Source organism: Harmonia axyridis, chromosome 1, assembly GCF_914767665.1.
Source record: "Harmonia axyridis chromosome 1, icHarAxyr1.1, whole genome shotgun sequence".
Taxonomy (NCBI): Eukaryota; Metazoa; Arthropoda; class Insecta; order Coleoptera; family Coccinellidae; genus Harmonia; species Harmonia axyridis.
Window position 1 is genome coordinate 69,484,018 of NC_059501.1, and position 18,096 is coordinate 69,502,113.

At 35.0% G+C, this 18,096-nt stretch overlaps 1 protein-coding gene across 1 annotated transcript in view; it reads right to left on the reverse strand.

Moving 5' to 3' along the window:
• LOC123688878 overlaps nt 1-17,866 on the reverse strand; it is a 129,972-nt gene extending 112,106 nt beyond the window's left edge. Inside the window, exon 1 of the mRNA XM_045627605.1 lies at nt 17,426-17,866. The gene's annotated coding sequence lies outside the window, so the exon portion shown is untranslated. The remainder of the gene's footprint in view (nt 1-17,425) is intronic.
• Between the last annotated feature and the right edge of the window lie 230 nt (nt 17,867-18,096).

Below are 18,096 nucleotides of genomic sequence, written 5' to 3' on the forward strand. Positions count from 1 at the left end.
ATTTGGAATTCCACTATCTGGATCTTTCGGATTCAAAACCTACTGAACCAAGACGCAATATCGCCATCTACCTAACGATCAGCTGAAGGGCTTTTCTGACAGTCAAAACATAACCGTAAACTTACAAAAAGCGCCAAGATCGGAAACCGTGAATCTAAGTCACATTTACAACTTAACACACTATGGAGTTAGAAGATGTATTTGGCAGAGATCACTGATGATTCCATCGGTGATCTTGGAGATGAAACACTGGAATCCTCCTTCGAAATCAGCTCGAGAATGCCTCGCAAAATAATAATTTAGTATTCATACTTTACTGTTATTGTTGGTTGTGCTAATTGCTAGTGAAGTGTTTCATACAAAGTATTCTGTAAAGATATGTGAAAGTTCAGGAGGTGATTGCTTGATTAAAATTGAGGACTATTGTAACCATAATTTTTTCGAATTGTCCTCCTTCCCAAATATACTGACATTTCATTTTTTTTCATTTTCAACCGGATGATCTCAGAATTCTACACATCATCACTATTGATAAAGAACATTGACTTTTTTGATTCGTCACCCTTTCTGAATTGCAAACTTTTGTGGAGACAAAAAGCAATGAGACATAATATCTGTGTCTAGCCGAATTCATCGTCACAATACTTAATATAAATATACCTGCATTAGTGTAACAATGGTCTTTCGTGGTACTTCTGCATACAATTTTCTCATTCATAAGGTTCTAAAAAAGATACAATAGGGAATATCTTTCCCTTACCATAATTAGTGTGCAGGTACCAAGATACCATTGCGCAGGCATACAACTTAGAGAATAAGAAAAGGAGGAAGAAATTCATGGTGTACAACATGATTTTGTTTGTAACTCAGGTATGAAAGTAGGAAGAGGGGAGTTCAGAGGAGTAAGTTACGAGGTGATGACGAGTTTAACGATGTTTCCAAGTGCTGTACCATAATAAAATTCTCGTCTATCGTCCATCAGTGTTTCAATAATCCCCATGAAAACGCGATCCTTCAAACCTTTAAAACGTAAAATCAAATACCTGGGCTGTAGAGAGTAGAATTCTAAAAAATTAATGGGAAGAATAGATATTTGTCTCGATCAAGTAATCACTCCCTGATTTTTTGACATATCTTTACCAAACACCCGTATATGTCTCCTCTATTCGAAAACAATTCTTTATTGCTGTCCAGAGGGTTCAGATGGTAATTCATCAACAACGAAATCAAATCTTTGTACTTTGTAAATTTATGATTATATGGAAGAAGAGCATTCTGAACCAATCATGTCATTCTGAAGTCATACATTTTTGTGAACAAATAATGTACCTATCGACGAAACCATAACCTTCTTCGCAATCTCAATATTAATTGAAAGCGTTTCTTATTCATATGGCTTAGTTAAGGCAATCCAACGTTTTCAATCTGTGCAAATCATAGCTGTTCAGCACCGATCCCTACGCCTATGAAGAACCAAAGGCGTTCACGAGCCCAATCAAAGAGCACATGAGTTATTTGAACGGATACATGCATAACTTTCGTGGTGTCGTGCAGGCCATATACCCTGTGCTCAATACGTACCCCAGGCAAATCCCCTCTAACCACGCAATTGTCTTTGTTATTTTATTAGTTTGACGTTTTTCCGAAGAACATTGTTACAAGCTGTGGCCGACGTTGTAATTGCACTGCTGGCCGCTAGGAGTATGACATGGTTTCGTAATTTCGAACCTAGAGGTAAAGAGGTTACATCTTACTCGTGATTACAAGACGATATCATCTGGGAAGTACAACCATAAAGGAACGGCTACGTGTTTACATCTGCTCTTATTGAGCCTTATCGAGTTCTTAAGATATAATAACGGAGGTAGAAATGAGAACAAAACCGACACCTATTAGGCGGGGAGACTTTGAGGTGGTTTGAGGATATTCACTGAGCAAACTTAAGCCTCTATTAATGGCAGCTTATCTTCAACAACCTTTCAGAGAGGTCATTTCTCTAGTAGCTTTTAGCTTTCAGTGGTTACAAGGCGCAAAAATTATTTACAGAATGTATTACGAACAGCTCCATTTTTGTTATTATGAGACATTACTCAACATTCTGAATCTAGAATCGTCTGAAGATTTTTATCGCAGTTGAATGAAAAACATCAAGTTCATTGAGTTAATGAAAAACATCAATTTCATGGAGTTAACGAAAACAGATTCTATTTCAATTGTTATTCATTGAAATTAAATCTGTTAGCAGACAAAACTGGCTCAGTGAGTACAAAATAATTAATGAGAAGGCAATGATGATTGCCACTCTTTGGTGTTCATTATGATTTGGGGAAGTCAGTGGTTAGTTTTCCTTCTAATATTAATCGGTAATGAGGTAAGAGTGAATGATTAATGCTACTGATTCTTTTGACTCTGTTGAAAGCTATTGTTCTTGAGGAAAGAGGGTTTCAGCAAGATGTCGTCACTTGCCTTGCAGGCTGCAAAACGTTGACTATCGATTATTCTATTGCACCATATACAAAATCAAATATGAAAAAATACACGTTGAACAAAATAGAGCTGTTAATATAATGTCATCAATATGAACTCAAAAGCAAAAAGTCTTTTGGTGGTGTCTGCATTATATGTATCGAGATAAATTTCAGCATTGCACTACTCTGCAGCACAATTGCGAGAAATAGACTATTTGTAGAGATATTCGATATTCCAATGAAGAACCTTCTGCACCAATGATACTGTCATATATTGGGTGTTCAACAGACTTGAATACAAAATGAACTTGATGTGAATAACACCTTCTCTTTATTCTTCTACTATCTTAAAGTCATGATAAATGATCAAACATTTACAACATCCAACGCTGGCACAAGTTGTTTTCATTTTGCATGGAATTAATACAAACAATTAATCACACCCACACAATACGTTCAAAACAGGGGTAATCATAATATATATATATATATATATATATATATATATATATATATATATATATATATATATATAAGGTGTGTGAATAAGTCTTTCCCGTTTTTTTCAAATTTTGAGCCTTTATTGTGAAAAAATGGTTACAAATGAATTATTGAAATTATTGGCCATCGCTAGCTACAACTTTTCCGCATCTTTCTGGCAACATACGAATCCCGTTGCGGAAAAATTCAACCGGTTTGGCCTCTATCCAGTCATCCACCCATTTTTTGGCTTCCTCGTAGGAATGGAAGTGCTGGTCAGCCAGGCCATGCGTCATCGATCTGAAGAGATGGTAATCAGACGGAGCAATGTCTGGACTATACAGCGGGTGGGGTAGGACTTTCCATTTGAGCGTTTCTAAGTATGTTTTCACCGGCTGTGCAACATGTGGGCGAGCATTTTCATGTTGCAAAATAACTTTGTCGTGCCTGTCGGAGTATTGTGGCCGTTTTTCTCGCAGTGCGCGGCTCAAACGCATCAATTGTCGTCGATAGACCTCGCCTGTGATCCTTTCATTCGGTTTCAGAAGCTCATAGTAAACCACACCTAGCTGGTCCCACCATATACAGAGCATGAGCTTGGCGTCATGAATATTTGGCTTGGCCGTCGATGATGATGCATGGCCGGGTAGTCCACATGATTTTCTTCGCTTCTGATTATCGTAACGGATCCACTTTTCATCGCCAGTCACGATACGATGCAGAAAACCCTTTCTTTTATGTCGCTGAAGCAGCTGTTCGCAAGTGAAAAAACGCCGTTCGACGTCTCTCAGCTTCAGTTCGTACGGCACCCAATTTCCTTGCTTTTGGATCATTCCCATGGCTTTCAAACGCTTGGAAATGGTTGTTCGGTCAACTCCCAATGCTTCAGCAAGTCCTTCTTGCGTTTGACACGAATCTTCATCAAGCAAAGTCGCCAATTCTTGATCTTCAAAGATTTGCGGCCGCCCGGAACGCTCCTTGTCTTCCACGTCGAAATCGCCACTTTTGAAGCGTCGAAACAATCCGCGAACACTTGAATCATCGACACAACCTTTTCCATAAGCTTCCTGAAGCAACCGATGCGCCTCGGCAGCAGATTTCTTCAAATTGAACCATTAGGGAAGTGAAACTTCCCGCAAATGACGTCGACTCGGCTCAAATTTCGACATTTTCACGATTTCAAAAATTTATGATGCGAAAAAATTTCAACTAATGTGTTAGTGTGGAATTGTTGACAGATGAATAAGCTTTGATTATGACATATGTAACCATTAAATACTCGCACAGTATTGGTGGCGCCATCTCTTACAAAAAACGGGAAAGACTTATTCACACACCTGATAATATATATATATATATATATATATATATATATATATATATATATATATATATATATATATATATATATATTATCAGGTGTGTGAATAAGTCTTATATCGTAGTATATATATATATATAATATATATATATATATATATATATATATATATATATATATATATATTTCCAATCCTCCATGTAGAACATGAGATTTTAAAAAACAGTATCAAGCATCCCTATCTCTTGAAATGAATATCTACCGAGACATGCTCACTTAACCTCAAATCTTCACTGAACCATCTTGAAATCGCTAAAACCGCAAAACGCGTGCTTGCGGTTTCTTATATATATCTCAATCAGTATTGAGGTAAACAGAAAACTATTTTTATTCTGCACTATTGATTCTTTTCATCAATATTTTTGATTATTAACTTTTGGGGTCGAAGAAGTTGTTGCTTTGAAGAAGAAAGTTTTAGTATTCAGAATCTGATTTTAGTCAAATCAACAAGGTTGAAACTAATGAAAAATATCAGGGTGGTTCTAGATAGAGTGCAGGGGGTGAGGTGCACCCCACCCGGGTATCGGGCCTCAGGGGGCTCCACAGGGAAGCTTCAGCTCCACAGAAGACAATATTTTTCGCACTTGGGCGCCGAAAAGCCTAGAGCCACACCTGGACACAATCACCAGAATCTAGATCTGTTTTGATGAGTATCCTTACAGGTGTAAAAGTTCTATCTTGAAGACATATTTTAGTACCTCATTTCAAATTATGTGTGCAGTGTTAGATGATTCAAGAAAATCATTTACTCAACCAACAACAAGTCTACACTTTGAATTTTCATCATTGTTATCATCTAGCGATACAAATACCAACAAAGAGTTATGTCTCAACCCATTTTCATTTAAGCAGATGCAATCTCATTCTGCTGTAGCCAATATGTAGACTAGTAGGCGTTCTCGCTTCACTCCTCAAAAACAATGTACAAAGTGGAATACGACATCTGTTTTGCAACCTTAAAAACAGTTCTCGCCTTCATTCCATTTATTACTACTACTATTTCTATCTTATGCCTGCAAGCTGTTTCTACTGATTCCTAGATCCGTTTCAGCGTTTAGTCTGACTGTGCAGACAATGATCAGAAAGTATACTAATCAAAAGGGATTTATAAATTTGGGTACTTCAACTTCAGCTGATCATTGTTTTTTTATTTCTTTGAATCCATATTAATTCCTAAATTCGAACTGGATTAGTACTAATGGATTTAAGAATTTCTTGCAGCAATTTCTGTTATTGAATCAAGAATGATGCCTTAGAATCTTTTTTCTTATTGGAAGAGCAGTCATTGATATTTCATTTTTCAATAGGTACTCTACCTCGGATGATACGAATTTAGTCTTGGCAAGCTTTCAAGCTGTCTCAAAATATGTTCACATAAATTGTAGAAATGAACATTCTCATCTTCCTCTATTAGCCCACATGAAGAAATAACTATTCAACAGACAAGGCTTCAAATCTTTCGCATTTTGTGTTCATGTCTTGAAGAAAATAATTCTTGTTCTTTTATTTATGAATTGGTTTTCTGAATTTTACTATATGTTAATGACACTTAGTCAACGAATAAAAAATAATGCTGACCAATAACTTCAGTTGTTACATTGATTCTTTTTTCTTCTGAAATTGAATACAGTCATTTAACATCACATTATTGGATAAACAAAAAAAAGTGTAGTTTTGACCACATGAGTGATATTATTGAAAATATTGAAGCTACGAGAAAAGGAATAAGAGAAATTCATTTTTTTTATTGGACACCATTTGCCTCTCTCCCGAAGTCCAAGATCTACACTTATAATCAAAAAACAATATCGAAGATACAAGCTTCAAAGTTTTATTCAGTTTTGTGCAGTTTATCGTTTTTCTTGTTCTCGACTGAATTTCTCTGCAATATTATACTACCTATGTTTTTTCGACCTTTGTGTCAGGGATAATTACAGAGCTGCAAACATTGAGGTTATGTTTATGTTTTGCTCATAAATTGCTGGAAAATTAATCACGGCTGTATAAACACAATTAGGTATACAAGCAGTAACAATAAATGAAATTAAGAAAAAAAGCTTACGTCTTGAATACGAGTAAAACTGTTGAAGATACTGTCCTTCTAAGTAATTTGAATTGTCAAGTCTAGCGAATGAAAATTGGGTTGTTGGACCTGGCATTGTGATGCTTGAGCGGGAAAACATCTAACAAGTTTTATTGATGCTTTTAAATATGCCTGAAGGCATGCACATAATGATGGTCAACAATTGGCATTTTTCAATAGATGAAAGATGAACCTTCTGTTCGAAACGGTGAAGTATTTTCTTACAAAATCTGGTACTTTTTTCCGGTGTCTTTACTGAATCAATAGGGTTTTGTCAACCTATAATAAGATAAATAAGTTAAAAGCGATGGTCAATAAAAGTGGTAAGTCTTTCTCAACTCGAACAGTAATTACAGGATTAATAACTGCAGTAAATATAATGTGAGTAGTTGCCAGGAAATAAATGAGCTACTTTAGCTCTATATTTAGTGTGTTTCATCATAAACTGGACAAACATATACAGGGTGCTTCCCGAGGTGTTTCCAAATCAGACGTGAATCTTGAAGGAGGTATTAGAGTAACTCATTTGCTGTCGATTGAGCCATATTTATTAATAACCGAAAATCAACAGTTCCGGAGATTTGAGTTCTTGTGTTTTTTCAAAAATTTTTCACATAAATTCATTTTTCGTCAATTTTGTCTACGTTGACTAAGTTTGATTTGAATTTTGTTTTATTTTTATTAGAGAAGGATATGCTATGTATGAAAAATGCAAAATTATGCTATATTAGATCAGGGGCGGATCCAGGGGGGGGGCCATGGGGGCCATGGCCCCCCCCTCGCGGACCTTATAACTATAAAAGTGTATCCTGAATTCCCGAAAAATATGCACTCATTAAGTTTTAAATTTTTTTTTTCCAATAGATAGCTTTAGTTATCTGTATTACGCGTTTAATAAGTCCGATCGGGTTCCACAACATGGCGTTAGAAAGATGAGATTTTGTACTACATAATCTTTTGCGACAGTTTTGTGATAAGTTTACTCAGCGCGCGTTGAAGATGGACAAAATAACAAAGAAAAAATACGTTATATTTGAGTTTTTCTTCGATAAAGGCGAAAATGCGAGCCAAGCGGCTGAAAATTTAAATAGTGTTTATGTTCTTGATACTGTAATAGCCAATTACGCGCAATTTTGTTTTCGTCGATTCCGTTCCGGTAATTTTTATGTCAAAGATGCTTGATGCTGGAGACCAATTGTCTAAAATATCGACAAAATCAAGGACATTTTCGAGTCCTGTTTCCATTGCTCAAGAGTTGAAGATTGCGTAAAAAACCTTTTTGAACCATTTGCAAAAGGCTGGTCTCAAGAAGAAGCTAGATGTATGGGTACCACACGAGTTACTGCAAAAAACCTCTTGGACCGAATTTCCATTTGCGAATCGCTGCTGAAACGCAATAAAATAACCCCATTGTGGAAACGGTTGGTGGCTGGTGATGAAATGTGAATGACTTACGACAACGTCAAGTGAAAACGGTCCTAGTAAAAAAGCGGTGAGCTGTCGGAAACGGTCAGGAAGGTTTTGCTGTGTATTTGGTGGGATTGGCAGGGAATTATCTACATAAGCTGCTCCCCTAAGGCACAAATATTGACTCGGATCTGTACTGTCAACATTTAGACCTTCTGAAGGAAGCAATTGCCCAGAAGCAACCACCAGGAGAGGAATTGTGTTCCTTGGGGACAACGTAAGACCACACACTTCAATAGTGACTCGCCAGAAGTTCTTATGCATCCACCTTATAATCCGGACCTGGCACCAAGGGATTATCATATCTTGCTGTCCATGGCGAACAATTTTGCTGGTGAAAAATTCGTTTTAACAGAGGCTTGTGAAATTCGACTGTCTCAATTTTTCGCCAATATCGACTAGGGCTTCTATGAGGGAGGCATACACAAACCTTCAAAAAAGCAACAAGTTATAGAACAAAACGGCGCATATTCGAAAGGAAACGGATCATTCTAACTGTGGTAATAAAATCTTGATTTTTATGCAAAAATAATGATTTTTTTCTATACCTCATACTTTCTTGTGCCCGAGTTTTCTCATGAAATACATCTACATATATTCATGAAATTGTTCAAACTTGTTTTTGTACTACAAATATTTTGGAAACTGAATATGATATGATTTACTAAAATACATCTTTCTATAAAAAAACACGTGTCTTGATACGCACCAACAAAAAATTCCGCTATTTTGCTAATCGATATCAGCCGTGACTTTCTATGGCCCCCCCCTCAGACATCGCCTGAATCCGCCCCTGTATTAGATGTTGAATAAGAATGAGTATGATTTGAAATTTGGTATATGAAGAAAAGAATAGTAAATTTCCAATATAAATTTGCTTGTTACTTTCGAATTTCACAATTTATGTATGACATTAATTTAAAAGCTTGCCAAATTCTTGCTTGATTTCTTAAAAAAAGTTTTCGTTAGAATGCAGGCACTATTTTTGTTTCAGCAGATTTTGATTCGAAAGAAGTAAGAAGCAAAAAAAAGAAAAGTAATGAATTAAATATTTTTTTATTGCAATGAAATTCAAAATGTACTTATAATTATGTTTGAAATGACCACCACCATTTCTTATTCAAGCAAGTACCCTCTTTCTTATTTCTTCAATTGTTACTTTCCGCCTGAAATTTACTTCGAATCTTCTTGCTGTTTCGTCTATGCTAACGGAGTTAGGTCCGGACTTCTCGCTGGCCACGAAAATAATCCAAAATTATAATCAAATTTGGTCAACGTAGAAAAAATTGACGAAAAAAGAAGGAAGGTGAGATATTTTTTAAAAATCACAAGAACTCAAATATCTCGTTAACTGTTGATTTTAGGTTATCACTAAATATGGCTCAAACGTCAGCAAATGAGCCATACTAACACGTCTCTCAAGGTTCACGTCTAATTTGGAAACACTCTGTCTAGTCGCGTAGATGACACCTGGAGAATTATTTTTGTCTTATGAATAATACCCCATTTTCGAAGCATAATCGAGATACAGGGTGTTGAACGTAAATTCTGAGCAATATTTTATTGGGAGTTCACCTTTTCTGAATTAAGCATTCAAAAAATATTCTGATATTACCAAAAATCGTAACTTCAAAGGTTATCCATAACTGACCGCACCCAACAAAAAACTGCTCAAAAATGACGTGGAACATTCTGTATCTCGCTTAGGTATGCTTCGAAAACAGGGTATATGTCATGAGGCAAAAATTATTCTCCCGGTTACATCTACACGAGTATATATGTTTGTCTACCCTGTATCTGGTAACCAAAGACAGTGGCGTTCGAACCTCCTCAAAACAATAACTCTCAATAACAATGGCTCTGAAGAAAAAAGGTATTAAATTTAAAGATTTCGGTAGTCAATCATGATCACGTCTTCGAAAAATAACTCAAGCCACAACACTCACTTGTTCCTACAGCTCAAATTTTTCCACCAGTTTCACTATTACTGGACGGACTAGTGGTTGCTTCACGACGGCACAAAAGTGCTTTAGTTTTGTCGAATCGTGTATCGTTCCATTTTTAGTAATGGCGTTAAAATCTTATGCTTCGAAAACGAGGTATATGTCATAAGGTAAGAATGATTCTTCAGGTGACATCTACGCGACTATATGTATATGTTTGTCTAACCTGTATCTGTCAACCAGAGACAGTGGCGTACGCCCCTCCTCAAAACAATAACAATAATAACAGATTGAAAAAACTCAAAAATATCCTGTCGGCGTAGTAAAAACTCCGAAACACCGGCGTGGTCGCCGTCGTCGTAGGCAGCGTTTTTCTCGAATTCACGGAACCAGCCGTCGTCTCCTCGAGCAGTGGCGGCTACGGGAATGCGGCTGCCCCGCCCGAGGCGCATTTCACGCAACCGTAGAAATTACAGGGCCACGCATCTTGCCGACCATTTTCTTATGACATTCTTCCTGGTCTGGACCCGCCCGACATAGTCGAGTCTTCTTCAAGACGTACCCAGGATACGTCCGTCCGACGTCGCGAGCCGGTCAACCAGAGAGATGATGGTTAATCATCCTGATCACTCGCATTCGAATCGCGGAGGTCAATTATGAACGGCGAACGTGCGAAAATATGGGCGAATCTTTCGGATAGATGGAAGCATTCGAGGAAAACATCGACTTAGTGTTAGGTTCTAGTCGTCTACGTGCAAAATTTTGGATCGGCTGTATCTGTTGTCACAGAAATATTAGAAGTTTTTTTATGTTCTGCTTGAATTTTCTATGGTTCTGATGGCGTGATTAACATGAAATGAATGGAATGAAAAAAGATTGGGAATGTTTTTTCCTTCTAATCTGTGGCAAATTCGTTCATTCTGCCATACCTTGTAGAACAAAATAGTGCTGGGATATTTTGTTTCACACAGATTTTGTAGTTATATTTCATCATTATTATGTTGGTACTCACGTAACCATGGCCGTCGCTATGGTAGGAAGGGTAGGCGATCAAACAACAAAACCAAATAAAACGTGTGGAGATTCAAAGTACTGAGGGAGAATGTAATTCAGTTAGAAACAACAGGAAAGAATACAGACAAATTTAACATAAAAAACTATCTAGGATGTCTAATTATGCATAAATATCTCAAATGACGCATAATCCCATTCATAGTACTTTTTCCGATTTATTGACGCTTAAACTCATGAACTCAACAGATTTGTTTTATAAAAGTTTATTGAGTCTACTTGATCAAGGTAATTCAATATAAATATCACAAAATTGACAACTTTGTGTCCATTCCCTCCACCATTGTATATCTTCATGGAATATTTGGTTCATTTTTGTATTGAAATATAATTCCAATTCTAAAAATAACAAAATTAATAACCAACCAAAAAAAAATTCAAAATAACTGAAATTGTTCAAATTGAGTAAACAGTTAACAAATTGAATAACTAAATCAACATAAAGGCAGATCAACGTTTTTAAATTTTTGTATTCATGAATACAATTATCCCTTATCAGTGCCTTACAGTTAAAAAAAAATGAATTTACCGACTCACCACTAGTATATCTACTCCACAAAAATTGCAATTGAGGAACTTCAAACTAACTACACGTAACTGTTTCTCTAGTAAAGATTCACAGAAACAATTATATCAGGTAGTCATAGATATCTTTCTTGTATTAATAAATACAAAATTTCCGAAACGTCTTTATGTTAATTCAGTTATTCAATTTGTTAACCGTTTACTCAATTCGTACAATTTTAGTTATTTTGAATTTTCTTTTGGTTGGTTATTAATTTTGTCATTTTTAGAATTGGACTTATATTCCAAAACAAAAATAAACCAAACCTATCATAAAGATATATCATTGTGAAGGGAATGGACACAAAGTTGTCAATTTTTTTATATTTAGAATTGTTATAGGAATCATTTTTGGATTCAATTCTCTAATAGGAATATTGAGCCCTCAGAGGAGTGCAGAATATGGTAGAAACGATCCCATTTCCAATTTATCATGCTGAAGTAATATAAAAAGTGTTTTCATTTCATACCTGCCACTATCAATTATGATATTTTCTCTATTTCAGTATCGCAATGAGTTCATTACAGTTTCAAAAACAGTGCTGTAATGAACTCATTACAGCATCGTTTTCAGTTATATTTTTCGTATTGTGGTAGTCTCTACTGACTTCCAGTCCTATCAAATTTTAACAAACGTCAATAATTGTCAATATAATTTAATTTGTTTAAAGTGAAATGATCTGCGATATTATTCGCAATTTCTCTTAATTCTGGTGGTGTTAAATCGATTTCGTCAGATATAATTCACGAATTTAATACGTAGTTGTGAATAATTTTAAAATTCGAAACGTACGATTCATATTCAAATTCCGTAATCTGTCAATTTTCGTAACAGTCACACCAACTGCCAAGATAAAATATAAAAAGTCACAAGGATATATGATCTGAATTTTTCATTGAATTTCGACAATATTTCACAGAACTTGACTGAAATATCGTCTAATACTCGTTGCAGAAGGCAATTCCAACACTCTTGCGTTCGAAAACTCGCTCCTTCGTCGCTCGTTTTCGAATTTCGCATTCGTGTTGGATAGGAGCCCATTCTGCAACTTGTTTCAGAATATACAATTTTAATCGTTTAATGCAAAGTGAGTGTTATCATATTTTTATTTATAATTTATCTGTTATATAACATTTAGCGTTCATTGGTGATACAGAAACAGTTGTGTCCAGCAACATTTTGGATTATCATTTTTCTCCTCAATGGAACCATTTTTCAATCACACCAATTACCATTACAAAATTCATAACGTTACCTTATTCTTCTTGAATTGGCTTCTAGCATTGTTTAAGTATATTTGTTTTGAGATAATAATAGCACAAACATAAATACCTATTGTTAATTTTCCTTCCAAACTTCTAATAGAGTTATCGTTCTTTTCACTATAATTTCTGACATTAATACCTATAAAACGCTAATTGATAACATACGTAGGTATTTATAATAAGTGTTCTGAATTCAAATAGTCACTTCTAATGGTTTTCAGCGATTCCAATATTTTATTAGAAATTTAAGTGGATCGCGTTTCTCTCTTTACCGGCTGTTGGAATCTCCCACATTCAAGACCTAGATAAAAGTCAGTCATTATTTATTCAATCCTCGAGTATACGGGTATTGACATTCCATTTAATGTTGGTTTCAAATATCATGATTTTATGATACCTTCATAGTTTGTTAGACTTTTTCAAATTTCTTTCATAATTGATCGAGCTTAAGGTTTTGAAGATTGACGATGATCTCAAGAAATGAATACTCATATACCAACTTTCCGAAATGGTTAATAAATTCTTTCATTTTAAAGAATCTGAATTATACTCAACATGACAATAAAAATAATAGTTATGTTTCTCCTTAAAATTTTCAAGATTCAGATTTACAATTAATTCATTAAAAAAAAATAAATGAAATGAGTCATACTGATTTGGGATACAATTTAGAGTACGTACATATTGAAGAATATCGACATTTAAAAAAATAATTTATAAACTTTACCTAGGATATTCATTTCTAAGCAGTCTTTATCCGAACAGGGACCGTATTCTCGACAAGTGATCTTTCAAAACGTATACGTTCTTTCAGTGCTCTGAACATTGAATGTGCGTATATACAACGTTTTGAAAGATCACTTGTCGAGATTACGGTCCCAGATCGCTCTATCATCTCATGTTGTCTGTAATTTTTCAACTTTGAGCCGGGAATAGTCTCAAACGATAAGGTTTGGTTGACTGACAACAAATCTGTCTTAAAATTCAATTCATAATCACGATAACTCTCGATCCTAGGGATCTAAAAATTTGAAATTGCCAGGGTAGGTTCGAATCTCGAATCCGCTGGTTGAGTTTGTTATTTGGCATTATCTAAGTAAGGGTTCCGTACATACTATTTGTTTAAAATTTTATTTAATTTCAGTTTAATTAAAACTATGAATTCTTCGGAGGTAAAACATTTAGAGATTAGGAATAACTTTTCGAAGACATAAACAAAATTTCATGGTCACCATAATCAGAGAAAATATAAGAAGAATAACCGAATAATCGACGGAGTTGAGATAGATAAGTAGATATAAAATCTTATGACATCATCAGGATCGTAAAAAATATATTGGAAAAGAAATACCCATATTTCCATGGTTATTAATACCATCGAGTTGAGATTTTCCGTGTATTTGTGAATAATAAATTCAAGCTTTGTGCTACAGTTCATGGTGATCAGATTCATAGAAAATTCAAGGAGAATATTAGAAAAATGAATATTTGATATTTCAGTGACAACTGATCGGGGATTTATCTTGTTGATATAAAATAACAATTTGCTTGTCACACTAGAACTGAAGAAAATTTAGGTAGAATATCGAAACAAAATACCGAATAATACCGTAACCACAAATCTAACTAGGATTTGAAATAGGCACTCCACGGACGCATGAATGAAAAAGTGCTCAAGAGCTTGAATTTTTATACACATGTCTAAAGCACTGATGGATATTCAACTTTTACAAACTTGCGTTGTTTTGATTTTGTCGAATTGTATGAATAGTCATCACATACGTTTCGAGCTAATTTCTTTAGGCACACGAAAAAGTGTGCAGAAGCTAATTATTTCTCTAAAATCAAGATTTCAAATTTGTAAATTTGCAAATCGAAAACACGTTAAAGAATAGAAATCCATCGTATTCAGCAGTTTCAGTATGTTAAATTAGATGTATACCTAAGAAATTTATGTATATGACTGAATGAATTAAGATCTCTGCTGCAACGTGGTAACAAACGGATCCTGTTCATTATTTTGATCGATAGTTGGCGATCTATCAATAGTAATCGATTTCCGGGAAACATATAAAATATTTCCGTTGTCAGACTATATCTTCGAAGCCAAAGTGCGAGCTCCGGAGAGCTCAACAAACCGGATTTCAATCATTTGTATCTCTACTCGGATTAGTAGATATGATGTGAGAAAATGATATTTCCTCTCAATCGAATATTCATCTAATTCTCTTCAAATGAACACTACGAATTTCACGTTATACTTCGTCAATATTTAAATTCATTTCAAGCTAAGGCGGGCAATACAATATTCTTATGTTTCGACCGAATTTTTTGGAATTAAATTTCCTAAAAAAGCTCTGGATGGAAAAGAAAATATTTTCAATCAGTGCCAAAGAGTAGACTGTTAATATTTCATATTTAAACAACTCAAAACGGGAATTGCCATGAATTATATTGAGAGGATAGCTTGAAAATAGATCTATATATGTATTTATTTATTATTTTCAATAATGAATCTTTGGAAAAAATGTAATTTATGATGTAAAATATTTTTAAATAATGAGATTGCTATTTTTCTATTTTTCTTTATAACGTGGAAATGTGTATGTTTTTTCTCTTATTAACTCTTTAAATTAGTCAAAGCACACTGAAGCTAACGCTCGAGCTAACATTCATAGAGACAATATTATTCAAAAGTTGAATAAAAGATGCTCAACGAATGATAAGAATTATTTTCCTATTTGTGGTATTGTTTGTGTTTTTCCTTCATTGTATTTTCAATTTGCGTGTCTTAGTTCTTCCCATATTTCTTGTTAATAGTTCATGAAAAACAAACATTGCGTCAAACGTTCCTTTGAAATTTCAAGTTTGATGGAATTTTCATATGAATATTTCAAAAGAGGTTGAATGAAGGAAACTAATATTAACAATATCTGCTTAGACAGCTTCTGTGAATCATTTTATGGGATGCGTGACCAAGAAAATCACCGTTGAAATATAACTAACGAAGCGACATATTATTCAAAATATGGTTCTTATGTAGATTTCAATTAGACAATTTCAAATTTCAATTAAATACATAACAACAAAAAACTTTTTAGCATTAATTCGAGCTATTCACGAAATAATTTAGCCGTAATCACTAGACTTATGAATTTAAATATTTTCTGCATGTTTTCGCTTTTTGGAAAATCATTTCAGAGATTATTTCATTCGAAGTAATTTTTAAAATAATGAATCCCGATTACATCATACTATGACTTCTTCAGGGAGATACAATTTTGAAATATATATCACAATAATAATGCGTACAACTTAAATAAAGGAAGTTACAAAAGAATATTTTGATTTAGGAGTTACAGGATCCAACTAGCAAATATTAATCGGTAAATGATTTTCAGATCAGTTCTGCTTTTAAATATGAATTCTTATATCAATACCAATATTTTGATATCCAAGATGAACTACTTCCGTAATGTAAACACATCAAGAATGAATAGATTTAGATGAAATCTCTCAACTGCAATAACAGCTTCTACAGAATTAAAAATTATTCTATAATAGGTGCTGTGAACAAGTCGAACGAACATTTTCCATTATATTCCATAGTTTTCATTGGCTCAATCGAAAATTACCATGATAACGGAGGAATTATATACATATTATGTCAATCACCTGAATCGTCACTTGGTTTGAATGAATTTATAACTTTGAGCGAGTTTTTTTTCAGAACTTAATGAGTCCAATCTGTAGCATATCAGATCAAATTCAATCGTTCACAAAACACAAATAGAGGAGAGGTTTCTGTCTTCTTTGATTAATACTTAGTATAATATAATGGAAGAAACTATCAATTTCATATCCAAGATGAACTTGGATCGAGACACCTCAAGATGCAATAGAGTTTAACTGAAATAGAAGATTATTCTATATCACTGTGAAAGAGACTCATTTGAAAATTACTATAATTCCGGATCAATGAAATACATATTATGTCAATCACCTGAATCATCACTTGATTTAAATGATTTAAGGACACTGAGCAAGAGTTTCTCAGAACTACTTTAATCCGATGCTGAAGCCGTAAATATCTGTAGCACAAATCAAAGAGAAAAAATTGAATCGTTCACAAAAAAGACGAACATAGAAAAAGTTTGTTTTTTTCTTTGGTTGATACTTATAACTACAGTGGAAGTAAATTCATATCCAAGATAAACTTCCATCGTGTAAACAACTCAAGAATCAATTGAGTCCTCTTAACTGAAATAGCAGGTTTTGTATAACTGTGAGAAGATCGATCGAAAGAACGTTTGACATTATATTTCAAAGTTTTCAATGACTGAACGTAAAAATGAAATGGTGCTGAATGATTGATAAACATAGTCAACTCATCATTGATTTGAATTATTTCAGTTCTCAGCTTCGGAACTACATAAATCGAATTCTAAAGCTGAATAGATCTGTAGCGCATAGAATTGAGAAAAAATTTAATCGTTCACAGAAAAGACAATTCTTCTTCCCTAGTGAATCTGAGCTTTTCCCTACAACCAACACCTAACGTTCACGAAAAGCATGACCCCTTAAGCCGCAGTCCAAATATAAAAACACCAATGAAAACCTCATCAAAAACCGCAAATTTCCACAACCTCCGTCAATTCGCACGACCCCGTGTACCTCCCAAAAACAGCTGTGTAATGCTTACCTTTCGGCGATCCGTCTCCGCCGAATGTCATCAGCCTCTGACCGATCCGACTAACAGAACGTAACACATGTCAAACACGCCACAGAAAAAAAAACCGCCAAACTGCACAGAAATACAAAATCAAAAAAAAAACACAGGGTCGGATCTACTACCTTGACTCACCGCCGGGTGGACACATACCGAGTACTTATGACAGAGTAAAAAAAAAATAATCACGACACGGACTTGGCTCTCTCGGACCTCGCCGAAAACGGACAGAACAACGGACGCGCTCAACGGCTGGTCTTGGTGAACTGGAAGGCCCGTTCTGGTGGCGGTCGCTGGTGAAGAGTCGGTCGCTGTGACTGGTCCACCAATCCTGCCGATAGACGTGGGGTCCTCTCGCAGAAATAACTGTAGATGATCGACAAAGATTTCGTCTATTTTGAATGAAATCGTCCGGCCGTGTGTGTGTGTTGTGTGTATGGCATGGACGATTTGTTTAAAGAGGAAGGAAGAAGAATGCACGGTGATGTTACGTCGGAGGAATTTTCTGACGGTGGTAGGTAGGTCTTGCATCTCGGCCGCCGAACGATACTTGGAATAAGGTCAATGTGGTCGTTCTTCTGGCTGACTGTTGACGTATGGGCATATGCTGCTTCGTCTAACTGAAAACGAGGTTCGAGGGTATT